We start from the raw sequence: 13,354 nt of genomic DNA, 5'->3' as shown, positions 1-13,354 counted from the left end.
AGGGCCAGTCACTTCTCTCTCGGCCTAACCTACTTCACAGGGTTGTTGTGAAAGAGAAACTTAAGTATGTAGTACTCCAAGGAGCTCTGGGCTCCTTGGAAGAAGAGCGGGATATAAAATGTAAATAAATAATAAATAAAACAAAGGCCGTGGGGCCTGCAGGCAGCAGCGGCGGGGAACACCCTGCCTACATAACGGGAAGGGAACGGCGGAGGGCTCCCAAAGGCAGGCGGACTCCATGAGGAGTGCCCCACCATCATCCCGTTATCTTTGCTCAGAGTTGGGGACGCGAGGGGAACCGCGCGGGAGAGAGGAGGCAGCGGATCTCATCGCCGCGGTATTTCCTCTCTTTTGGTGGGGCAGCTCTCGACAGTTACAGCCCTGCAAGAAGCCCCGCCACGGGAGAGGCGGGCTTCTTGCAGGCGAGAGAAGGTGCTTTCGGGACGCCCAGCCAGAGAGGGGCAGCTTATCAATGGCTTCCACATGGCGGCTCTTCGCTGATCATCATGTCATGTGCAGAGGCGAGTCCAGTCCGTTAGTCAGCTGGCTGGCTGCTGCCGGGCGCTGCTGCCTCAACGGAGACGCCCCGGAACTTTTGCTTCCTTACGAGAAGGGAAGGAAATGGTAGTCGTGGGCAGAAGTAGTCGGCATCCTCCTTTCTGTAGGGCCTCTCTGTACTCAAAGCACTGCTCAGCGAGACAACCCGAGCCTTTCAGAAACAGGCCCCACGGCCCAAGCCCATGCCCACGTGTCCACGCAAATACATCCCAGGGAACTCAACGAAACTTTCTTCTCCCCAAGTAAGGGCGCTTCCTCCTCCTTCGCACTTGTGCTGAGATGGCAGCCAGACTGCACGGCCTGCGCCCAGCACATTTCAGCAAGCCAAGCAGAGAAGTGGCGCTTTGAAGTGCCAGAGCCTTGGCAGGCAGAAGGACCGTGGCAGAGACTTGGCCCTTGAGTGGGCAACAATAATCCCACAGAACTAACGAGTAGAAAGAAACAAAAGCCCAGTGTCTGGTTTAGAGGGGGCGGGGGAATACTCTGAACGGAGAGGATTCCAAGTGCACCCCTTCTGCCTCAAAGCTTCAGCTCAGGTACCCCCACATAAGCAGCCAGGAATTATGACACCCCCAAAAGTAAGGCTTTCCCAAGTGGGTGGATCTGTCCTGCCCTGGAATTCGACAAAGGGACACACAAAAACCAAATGGGTGTAACTATATAATAGGGCAAGGGGAGACATTTGTCCCCCCACTGCCTTGGGGGGGCCCCCAGAGGCAAGTCACATGACTGACTCCCCCAGCCACGCACCCGCCCGGGCTTCCTTCAGTTGTATTCATCCTCCGAAATTGATGTGAGCGTTAAGACCTGGAGGTACCAGAACAGCACATCTTTCTCTAGTACCATGAAATGACTTGCATCACCCACAATTTACAAAACCTTTAAAAAATAATTTAGGATGATGTTCTATTGTGGCACATAGAGGGGTGTGTGTGTGTGTGTGTGTGTGTGTGTGTATACACACACACACACTATCCTTTCTGTTACCACTATTCAGCCTCATTTAAGATTTCTTTACTTCATGAGCTGAGCTTCAGTGAGGAGGGGGCCCATTTTAAAATCTTGTCTCTGGGCCCACTCCAACCTTCCTACGCCCCTGAAACCAAACCTCTAACTACACTGTGGCTTCCTCCCCCAACCCCCACACTCTGGAGTGCTGGTACTGCTGACCTGACTCTCCTCCTGACTGGCTGGCTAGGTGCACAGCTCAGCCCTGCCCTCCACCCTGATTAACGGGCTCAGCAGCTAAGGCAGTGCAGACCCTGAGCATCAGCCACATTTCTGACTTGTTCCCCGGGAGGTAGGAGTTCCCAAGGATGTTGTTGGACTACAACTCCTATCATCCCCAGCCACAATGGGGTGGATAACAAATAAAATTATGTATGTATTACTTAATTGTATATTTGCTTGTTTGTTTGTTTAATCCAGCCACATCTGGGGACCCAAACTAGCTGTAAGGTATCATCTTTAAATACAGTGGGAAAAGCTGAAGACAAAGGGAGCCACCTCCTAAGGCAGTTCATGACAAGAGGTGAGAGTCAACTCAGTGAAATCTTGATTCATGGCACAGTCACTATACTTCATCAACATTAAGGTGTTCTTCCTTTCTTTGCAAAGTAAAGTTTAAACTAAAAGAAAGAGAGAACACTAAAACTGAATAAGTTATTACATAAGTAGATGATACAGTCGTAACCACTAAGGAACTTGAGGTGGCATACATGGTTATTGCCACCCACCATGAGGTATATTCAGTTAAGAGACAGGGCTCCTTCAGATGCTAGTCTGAAGATTTGCCATACCTGTGAGTGGTGGAGTGAAGGGGAAGGAAGTCCTACCCCCACCGCATCACTCATCCCTGCGTCCCATCACTCATGGTTCCAACAGGGCTTGTCTGAAGAGAGAAAAGCCTTTTCCCTCTTGGGCCTGCCATCACAGAGAGGGCTTTTTCCTCTTCAGACAAGCCCCCTCAGGACCCTTCACTCCACCACTCAAGGGTACAGTAAGCCTTCAAAATAACATCTGAAGGAGCCTACAGTGACTGGCCCAAGCAAAGCTCTATAAGTTCTGACAACCACTAAAGGTGGTGCCTGCGGGAGGGGGAGCAAGCTTGGACACACACCCAGAGAAGTGGTCACCCCCACTGACCAAATAGCTGGATCCCTGTGATAACCTGAAGAAAAAGCACTTTCGCTGTTTCCATACAGTGCTTTTCATTCATAGAATGCTAGAGTTGGAAGGGACCTTGGAGGCATTCCTGTTCAGCCTCCTGGTCAATGAGGAAACTTCTGTAGCATCCCTGAGAGATGGTTGTCCAAATTCAGTTCAAAAAGCTCCAGCAAAGGAGACTGTACCGCTGCACAAGGCAGATGGTTTCCCTGTCAAACAGCTACCACCATTAGGAAATTCTTCCTAATGTCTACCCTCAATCTGCTTCCTTGTCATTTCAACCCATAGATTGTAGTCCTATAGATTGTAGTCCTCCCCTATTCTGTTAAGGCAGCCTAATGTTGTTGTCCACTAAGGACCGTTTCACTTATACATGGCTCCAACACACAAAGAGAGTGGCAATACTTCATGAGTGCCCCCCTCTCTGGTGTCGGGACATTCTTTAAATGTGTGTGGGAACTGTCCATCTAAACAGCCCCTAAACACACACTCCAAAATCCTGTTTAAACCTACTTACCACCCTCTTTGTGAGTTTAGGGGCCATTCAGATGAACAACCTCCACACGCGATTAAAGACTGTGCTAACTAGGGATGTTCCGTGCCCCGGGGAGAGAAGCGGCGACTGGTATATTTAAATAAGAGGAGAGCAGGTCCTTACCTGCACACTTACAGGTCCTTACCCATACCTGTACACAGCAACAGCACACACATGGTGTCAACACATGCACATGCACCATTTGCATGGTCAGCACAGTGTTAAATAAGAGGATCTGCTCTTTTATTTAAAACTTGTACTTGCTACTCCCACTCCCACATGGCGCCAAAATGGTTCGGACCTTGTCCGAACTCATTTAGCGTGAAACAAATGCATGAACCTTAATTTGTGCACATCCCTAGTGCTGACAGTGTGTCAGGATATCCATCAGATGATGGTGGGCATGCCCACAGAGTGTCGCCACCCTCTTTGTGTGTTGGGGCTGTGTTTGAGTGAACTGGCCTGTCGTGGCCAAGTTGAACATGAGCCAGCATTGTGATATAACTGCTTAAAAAGCAAATGCATTAACAGAACATGTGCACGGCCAATTCACCTTGTTGGGTAGCAGCTATAAAACCTGGGAGGGTGCTGTAAGACATTGCTGGAGCACGTTGTTCTATATTGTAGTGACCAACTCTGGTATCTCTGCTTGGCACTGGCTCAGGTACTGATTTGGGTCCTCAGAGCTGTCCAAAGTCTGGTTTGCTCTTGGATTCCTGCCTTGTTGGAGACCCTGCTTGGCCTGCAACACGATAAACACAACATTGTATTTCTTTCAGAAATCTAACATATGGGACAAGTTCCCCCTCCCAGAAAGGCACAATTTTTACATGGCTCCACTACTGTTGACCATCTCTGTCAAAGTCAAATTTCAGCAACCTGCATCATCCAGGGCATGAGATGGTTACGTACATGCTGCTTCCTGTCACACGTCAAATTCAGACTGGATCAGCATTTGTCATGTCACTGCAAATCTAACTTGTGACTGTCTCCAAGGTGGAGCAAACATTCTTAAAGGAACCACTGTAAAAAAAGGGGGGGATGCATGCAACATTTTAGTCACAAGAAATGATTCCTTGCAGCTATTCTACCAGAAGGCAGAGGAAGAGGAAAATTAGTCAGAAAATGGCAATTTGCTCATATTTCTTTATACTGGATAGGGTTGCATTGCTTCTTTCAACTGAAATTATTACTGTTCATGAAAATTCCATTCGTTTACATCTGAAGGCTGAAGGCAGAGAAATTAAAATGTTATTTATTTATTTATTTATTAGAAACATTTAATATACCGCCCACTTTGAAGACTCTGGGCGGTGCACAAAAACATGCAAACAAGGCAACATTAAAAATGACATTCTAAATTTAAAAACTAAAGTAACTAACAAAAAACAAATAGGTAAACTACAGGGCAAAAGCCTGGTGAAAAAGAAAAGTCTTCAATAGAGATCTGAAGATCAGTAAGGAAGGGGCTAGATGAATCTGGAGGGGAAGAGAGTTCCAAAGAATTGGGGCAGCAACCGAAAAGGCCCTTTTGCGGGCCCGAGACCCCTGAACCTCTCAGAAATTAGGGACCGACAAGAAGGCCATCTGAGATGATATAACCGGATGAGATGTAACTGGATGGGAAAGGCCGGTCTGTAGGTAATGTCACTTAGACAGCAGTAGCACCAGATTAACCTGATTCCTATGTGGATTAGGGAGTGGAGCAGTAGGTAGCTGCATCCAAGCACGCAGATGCTCTTCCCAGAGCAGTCTCATCCCCGAAGGGGAATATTCTACAGCACTCACATGTAGTCTCCCATTCAAATGCAGACCAGGCTGGGGCCAGCTTACCTTATGGCTTCACATCCCTGTTGTACACAAGAGCACCCCCATGCTGCCGAGGATGAAGGATGTTCTAGCATGAACCATGAGTTCCTGTTTTAGTAAACAGTCCAAGGCATTGTCTCAAGCTATGGCACAGAGGAAATTGTGCCCAGTTTTAGATGTGCCAACAGTAGGGCAAAATTTAATAGGAGCTGCCAAATTTTGACTTCTTATTGCCACCAGTGACTTCTGTCTTGGGGAAGAAAATGTTATTACATACTGCTTTGTCCACGTGAAGTAGTATCATTGATTTCTAGATGGGACACAGAGGTAATGCCATTTAGAGCATAAATAAAGGGATTTGCTTTAGATGGCTGGGCTAACTAGCTTTAAGCCTTATTTCATTTTATTCAGGCAGTGTAGTCAAGTATTGGTAGCACAAGTTTTGTACTGTAGTCCATTTTGTTCACTCATTCAGTGGGGGTCAGAGGTTGCCCGAACAGAGAACATTGATGGGGCTATCTGTACTGGCGCCCAGTCTTGTATTTTGTTGAGCTGTCCTGTTCTTTCAGAGCTCTCTCATTCAGCCATCAAGTTTGAGCTATAATCCTTTGTGAGCCTTCCAAAAATCCTGGCACAGACAAAAAATTACACACACACACCCCAGAAGGTGAGGTAGCGAAAACACATAATGAGCAAACTCTTGGACTAAAGATGCTGTTCTTGGTATATGCTTATACACGTACTCCAGCAGTATTTTTTTTAAAAAATTGCTTACAGTATCCAGCCAACCTGCTACCATTGCTAACGTATTTATGGAATATAACCTTGCCCACTCTGTTGACGCTTAGTGTTCTTCCAGCTTTGCATTTGTTTTTTTCCAAAGGTTCAGGCAATTTGAACTTTTGCTGATGAATATGGGGAATCTCCCCGTCCCCGTATCAGGGCCAATTTATCAACCACATTGCAACTTCATCTGCAGAATGTCCTTGGTCTATATATCTATATATTTAACTTGATAGGAGAAATGATGCTTCTTAGGACTTGTATTTAACATAAAGTAGCTAAATGTTTGCAGGACTTTACTCAGATTAATGGGATGGAGGGAGATTCATTCACAAGGGGGAGGGTAGTGTGAGTATGTTCATTTCCAGGAGCAGGCCTTGAACTGCTGTCCCGATTGGAAAACTATCCTGCTTGACATGAGATCTTGCCCTTGACAAGACCAGGAACCATTACTGCGGCTACTATTCATATGTGAGATGCCTATTCAGACACGATGTTGTAGATGCATACAAGTATCTGTACACACGTACCTGTTTTAGTGTGGATGTACATACGTTCATTTAAAAAGTGAACTTGGGTACAGATAGGAAGTGTACTGCCCTCTGTGTGTTGGACATAATGTGTGAATAACTGTAGGTGTGTACAAATCTGTACATGTGTACACAGATTTTAGTGGTTAGAAAGCTGGACTAAGCCCGGGGAGACCTGAGTTCAAATCTCCATTCAGCCATGAAACTCATTTGGGTGACTCTGGGCCAATCACTTATCTCTCAGCCTAACCTATCTCACAGGGTTGTTGTGAGGATAAACACAACTGTGTATACCATTCTTGGTTCCTCGAGGAAGAGCGAGATATAAATGTAAAAATAAATAAATAAAACATACTTTGAAATAGTGCTTGAGTCTGGGGGGAAGGCAAAGAAGACATGGTACAGATGTTTGTAACAACTGCCTCAAGCTTAAAAAAAAGAAATCAAAACAGCTTCCAAAGGCAATCATCTGGACCACAGAAGTGGCAGCAGGAGGGGTGCTTATTGACACACCAGCCATCTTTAATCTTTACTGGCCTCCTTCCATTCCACACACCCCAGATTGGTTTCATGAAAGGGTTAAGCACCCACTCCCCACTATTGCTCTTCTACTTCCAAGCAACCCTCTCCTGAAGCTGCTTTCCTTTTTACAACATCTGTCATAATGTTCCATGCATCTCCATGTAATGTCTAGTTTGGCCCTGAAAGGAGGTCCAATGAATGGCTGGGCAATACTGGATCCAAAAACAGTGGCACAGCTGGTCGCTTGGTAACCACCCAACCAACCAACCAACCAACCAACATGTTTCCCCCCTTCTCTTCCTCTTTAGGAACATTCCTGAGGCTAAAGGCCTCTGTGTGTGTTTGGCTAGAAGGCCCTAAAATAACCTTAACTAATTCCAGACCTAGAGTTTGGAAGCCAAATATGCAAATCTAGAAAACTCTACATAGCTTTCTTTTCGGTGCTTTTTGGTGATAAGCAAGGTCCTTTCCTGCAAAAACCAAACTGACATACTATGTTTTCCAGTTGCCATGTGAAACCACCAAAAACACATTCAAACAGCAAGCCAGTGATTTAGAAAAGGAAATGACGATTGTGGTTTTTCAAAACCATACAACTAATACTGCTATACTTTATGAAGGTGGTTCCCCCGCCCCCAAGGGCTCACTAGTCTAGGTTATTCATACTTTGCAAACTGTATGAGTACTACTTCCATAGTGATGGTTCTTGATTTTTTAACCTTTTTTTAAATTTCAGTTCCTCTTTTTTTTTTCTTTTTAAAAAAATGACTGGTACAGAAAGCACATTTTTGATTGGTTAATATCTGTTCTTTCTAAATTTATACCCAACAAGACAGTAATGTTAAAACCTCAGGGGAAAGTTAGCAGAAGAAGTTTCCTGTCCTAGCTCCATTACTGAAGATTCTGATCCAGGGTTGGGCAAACTTGTTGAACTACAACTCCCATCAGCCCCAGCTATAATTTATTGTGGCTACTGAACTACAGCTCCAGCTTTTGTGGTGGGGGAAGATGGGAATTGTAGTTCAACAGTAGCCAGAGGGCCAAGTTGGCCTACCCTTGTTCTAGTCCTTACTGCAGGCCAGTCCAAGTGACTTGCATAATATAGTCTGATGGCCCAATCTTATGAGTCACTATGCAGGACAAGTGGAAGGATTTCATCACCAACGCTATGCTGCAACTCATGGTGTTGCACCATTAATATGAGCTGATCTGATGACACTGTGCCAGGACAGCAGCACACATTCCTATTGATTTGTCTCTGAAACAGCTATTATTATTATTTTTAAAATTATGCATACCATACCATCAGTGGAAATGTTGCTTTACAAAGTAGTACAAGGGCAGGGAGAATCTGCTCCTCTGTCCCCGAGGATCTTTCAGTCTAAACTTCAACAGTGTGGGGGGCAGGAATAAACAGTAGGGAGAAGCAGACAATGGCAAGATGACATGATAGGGAGAAGACAAGAAAGTGATCCAGACGGTATCCAAAAGCCCCACTGTACAGAGGGGCAGAGAGGAAGGGAGTCCCATCACATCTCTCATGCGTGCACTCCATCAATCACGGTTTTGACAGCACTTGTCTGAAGAGGGAAAATCCCTTCTCATGATGGTGGGCACACCTGTGATTGCGAGGGTGGATTGAACCACCAGCATATATCAATTGCAAGCTGAGGCTGCAGTTTAAAGCAAAAACCAGGATGGGCACAAAGGTGATCCCCTTAACTTTGCCTCCTTGTACCATTTTAAATTTTTAATTAGATTTTTTTTTATATTTTTAGCTTATATTTTAATTGTGTCATTTTTATAATCTTGTTTTAAATTCTGCTGTAAACCACCTTAGGATTATTTTAATGAAAGGCGGTATATAAATTTAACAATAAATAAATAAAATAAAATACCATTGAAAATCACTCCTGTAATTTCTAACTCATGGGGAAATGATCTGTCTCTTCCTTCAGCTGCTACCGTAAGCTTTAGTGGTTCGAGGTACTGACTGACATGAGGAGGAAAAATGGATGATATGGGGAAGCCAATAGAAATTAAAAGGACGTCATTCCCTAACTTGTCCTTTTAATTTAAATGGAACTTCTTTGAGTAACTTTCCTCATGTCAGCCACCATGTGCATTGTCACAGCAAAACATATTGGCAGGACTGGGGTCTGAGTCCCATTGCTAAATGCTAGGTCCATAACATAGAAACTCTGTTTCCATGGCTGCAACCCCCAGGTGACTTGCATCATCCAATTGCAATCAATAGGACCTCAAAGTAAATGATTGTAAGGTTTGCAGCAGAATCCCTTGTGGTTCACACCTCATGCCTGCTAACTTGAGTGAAGTTAGAAATTGTAGCTGTCAGCATTTGGGGATAATTGCTAAGGGCCGGAGGGGATGTCACATGCAGATGTGCACAACATGCCCCCCTGCCATCTTTGTATTTTATGAACATGACTTTTTAAAATGGTTTTTCCATGATAAAGCAGACTCAGGATGCTGTAAGTGCAACAGGGATGCTGCAGCAGTGGGTCCTTACTCTTTCTCACTAGCCATTTTTCTGTTCAGAAGTTGCTTGCTCCAACTACTTTTCTTCTGAAGGAGCATTTCCAGCTGGGGCTTTTAGTTTACTTCTCCTCCGGAATGGAGAGCATGCATTGACGTATCGGCCAGATTTACCCTGAAGTCCCCACAAACTATTAAGGAGCACTCCAGACACAATTCATGTTTTTCATTAGGCATTGGAACATAGCTGGATTTATGTCTGGGTTAAAAAAAAAAATCCACTTTTTGCACCAGTTTTGGGGGCAACTTAGAACTCTCAGTAAAGACTCACAGTTAAACCGACAGTAAAGCCTGCTGTCTGAAAATGCTCCTGGAAGTTATTCACACATGGCTTCATGCTGCGGGGTAAATGTTGAGCGAAGCCACTTCGAATCTCACTCGTGACATTGAGGGAAGCAGCCCCTCCCCTCTGCTCTCAGGTTTTGTCTTGATGCAAGTTCACATGGCATGCCTCCATTCTACATCAGTGCCTCTCCCTATTTGCTCCTGCATTTTCAGAAAAAGTAGCTTAAAACCAGCATTTAAAAAACCCGAAAATAACTCGAAATAAGCTAGAATTCGCAAGACAAAGCCTGGTTTGTGTGTGCAGTGGGCCCAAGGATCTTGAAGGGACTTTGGCTGATGTGTGTATGTGTATGTGAATGCAAACACTCTCTTCTAAAGGAGATTCGGGGTAGAAGGCCTGTCTGTAAAGCCTCCTGTAGAATCTGCATGAATACCTATAACTTTTCCCTCAGTCGGGCAGCAGCAGAAAGATTGCCAGCAAACAAAGAGGTAAGGATCATTTTCTCCCACTGCGGCCAATATTCTGATTGCAGGCTCTCCCTCCCAGGCTGCTTTTCCTTTTAAAAGGTCTTCAGAATTGCCCACCATTCTGAATGGAGGCTGCTCTGTTCCCCACTTGTCCTAAAAGACAGGTACACATCTTTGCAGAAACACAGGCAGGGGTCACAACTCAGTGGTAAAGCCTATGCTTTGGAGGAAGGGAGTTCTAGGTTCAGTCCAGCTCTGGAATGCCCTCCCAGAAGAGCTTCATCATGTTCCCTCCCTTGGGGTTTAAAAAAAGATCTCAAAACTCACTTGTTGAGAGAGACTTTTTAATGTGCTTTACTACAGCCCGGTAGGTTGTGTGTTTTTTTAAAAAAAATTTAATTGGGTTTGTTTTAATTGTTTTTATTCTACATTGTGTTTTATTTGTTTAATTGTTTTAAATTGTATACTGCTTTTGTTGTTTTACTGTGGCAAGCCATCCCAAGTAGTAATATGCTGGAGGGGACAGAATATAAATATTTTAAATCATATTTTAAATCATCATCCCTGGCATGTTCAAGTAGGCTTGGGAGGGATTCCGGAGACCCATTACCAGCCAGCCATTGAAGACAATATTAAGCTCCCAGGGCTGGCCTAGGTGATCACGTAGGGTGCCAAATATTGGGGGACAGGGTGGATACCACCAACCCTCATTCCCCACAATGAATAGCTGCAGCAGCTCCCAGTGGCAACTGGGAGGGGGGCGTGAGAAGGATACTATACCTTTAAAATTTCATAAAACGTCCTGCTGGTGCCACCCCTGTGCCGCTGCTCTGATCTGAGTCTGCCTCCACTGCTCAGCTGGCCGATGTGCATGCGCAGCACCCATTTGATAAGCCAGCTTGGTTAAGAGCAACACCACTTTGCTGGATTCACCCTTCAAACGGCCGCTGTGCATGTGCAATGGTCAGCTGAGTGGCAGGAGCGGGGTGTGCAAGGGGGACAGACCCGATGCAGAGCTGGCGGGGGGGGGTGACAGTGGGGAGACATCTTATGGGTTTTTAAAGGTATAATCTGCACCAGAGTCAGACTTGGTGGCTGGCACTGCCCCCCACCATCCCAGTCAACGCCAGTCACCGAGTATAAGTTTGGTGCACCCCCCACCCCCAGGGACGTAACTATAATAGGGCAAGGGGAGACAGTTGTCTGGGGGCTCACTGCCTTGCCCCCCCCGGCAAGTCACATGACTGACTCGCCCAGCTGCCCAGCCACCCGGGCTTCCTTCAGTTGTATTTTGTATTCATCCTCCAAAATTGATGTGGGTCTTAAGACCTGGCACTACCAGAACAGCACGTCTTTCTCTAGCACCAGTAAATGCCTTGCATCATCCACAATTTACAAAACCTTTTAAAAAATAATTTAGGATGATGTTCTATTGTGGCACATATAAAAATTTTACTGTGCTTTTTGTTACCCCTATTCAGCCTCATTTAAGATTTCTTTACTTCATGAGCTGAGCTTCAGTGGCGGGGGGGGGGATGCATTTTAAATCTTGTCTCTGGGCTTTGCTCCAACTTTGCTACGCCCCTGCCCACTCCCACCCCCATTCAGTTAAATTTACATTCTGTTTGGTACAAACAGTCAAAGTCATACTTGGTCTAGGACACCAAAACCCCTCGGGTTGGCCCTGTAAGCATGAAAATTCAGCTGACTCCATACAAGGCAGCTTCATTCATACTAGCAGAACCCACACAGAGCATCTGTGTGGTAGTACACTCCCTCCAAGCCTTCTGCCCCACTCCGCTCCCCCTCAAGACTTCTGCCCCACTCTGCTCCCCCTCACGCCTTCTGCCCCAGGCTCCAGTCCCCACCACCTGCCTTCCACCCCCCCCCCCCGCCAGGCCGCTTCTCCCCCACACACACACTTCCTGGCCGCGGTTTATGGCCGGCTTTCCAGCTCTCCGCTTCTTCCCCCCCTTCCACCCCAGTCTGTTCCCTGTTCCTTCTCCTCTTGCCGACGCCTCCTCTCCTGTTGCCAGGGCCAGTCTGTTCCATCCAGCCGCTGCCTCCTCCCGCTTCCTGCTTCCGATAGCCAGGCCAGGTTGGGTCGTCGCTGCCTACTCCTTCCCTGGGCGGGGCAGGGCCAGGGCCAGTCCATCCCGCTGCTGCCACTGCCACTGCCACTGCCTCCTGACTCCTCTTCCCAGCCCAGGCCACCTCCTCAGGTTGTTTTCTGACCCGCCACCATCGGCTTCCACCATTTTCATTGCCAGGAACTCTCACCAATGCCGGGAACTCTCGCAGTGTGTCATGAGAGTTCTGCCACCAAATCCTAACCACACATAGCTGGCTAAGAGAAATAAGTATATAAATGTTCTTCTGTGGATGCGAGTTGCAGGGGCAACTTTATGAAGGGGTTCCCATTCTTGGGTCCCCATATGTTTGCCAAAGCCCTTTGGCTGGGGATGGCAGAACCACTGGCCTTTGGCTGGGTATGATGAGAGTTGTAGCCCAACACCATCTGGGAACCCAAGGTAGAGAATGCCTGCTTTAATGTGCATGTCAGAAAAATGGGAATTCTGGCATCAGAATTCCTGGTTCCCACCACTAGGTGTTCTGAGTAGGACTAAAACCCTGGAAGCCCACATGTCCTCCCAGCAGCCACACGGGCTTCACAGGGTACCTAACATCACTCCCTGCCCACTCACCAACACCTGAACATCACTGCACCGCTCAGCCACCTGCATGCAAGGGCTGGGCGGCCAGTTAAAGCCCGCCCCCATCACCGTGCTACCTGGGGCACTTGCTTCATGCTCAGATGTGTCTTGGTGGCGGGGGGCAGGAATTCCAATATCTGCATTCCCATTTTTCCAACACGCACAGTCCTAATAAAGTAAAGTGTGCCATTGAGTTGGTTGATTCCTGGCGACCACAGAGCCCTGTGGTAGAATACAGGAGGGGTTTACCATTGTCATCTCCCACACAGTATGAGATTATGCCTTTCAGCATCTTCCTATATCGCTACTGCCTGATATAGTGACTTGACAGCCAGAGGCAGCCAGAGGTTGCCGGTTCGAATCCCTGCTGGTACATTTCCATGAAAGACCGATATCGGGCAGCAGCGATATAGGAAGATGCTGAAAGG

Source organism: Hemicordylus capensis, chromosome 6, assembly GCF_027244095.1.
Source record: "Hemicordylus capensis ecotype Gifberg chromosome 6, rHemCap1.1.pri, whole genome shotgun sequence".
In the NCBI taxonomy this organism is placed as follows: domain Eukaryota; kingdom Metazoa; phylum Chordata; class Lepidosauria; order Squamata; family Cordylidae; genus Hemicordylus; species Hemicordylus capensis.
Note: the sequence above shows the minus strand (reverse complement) of the source record.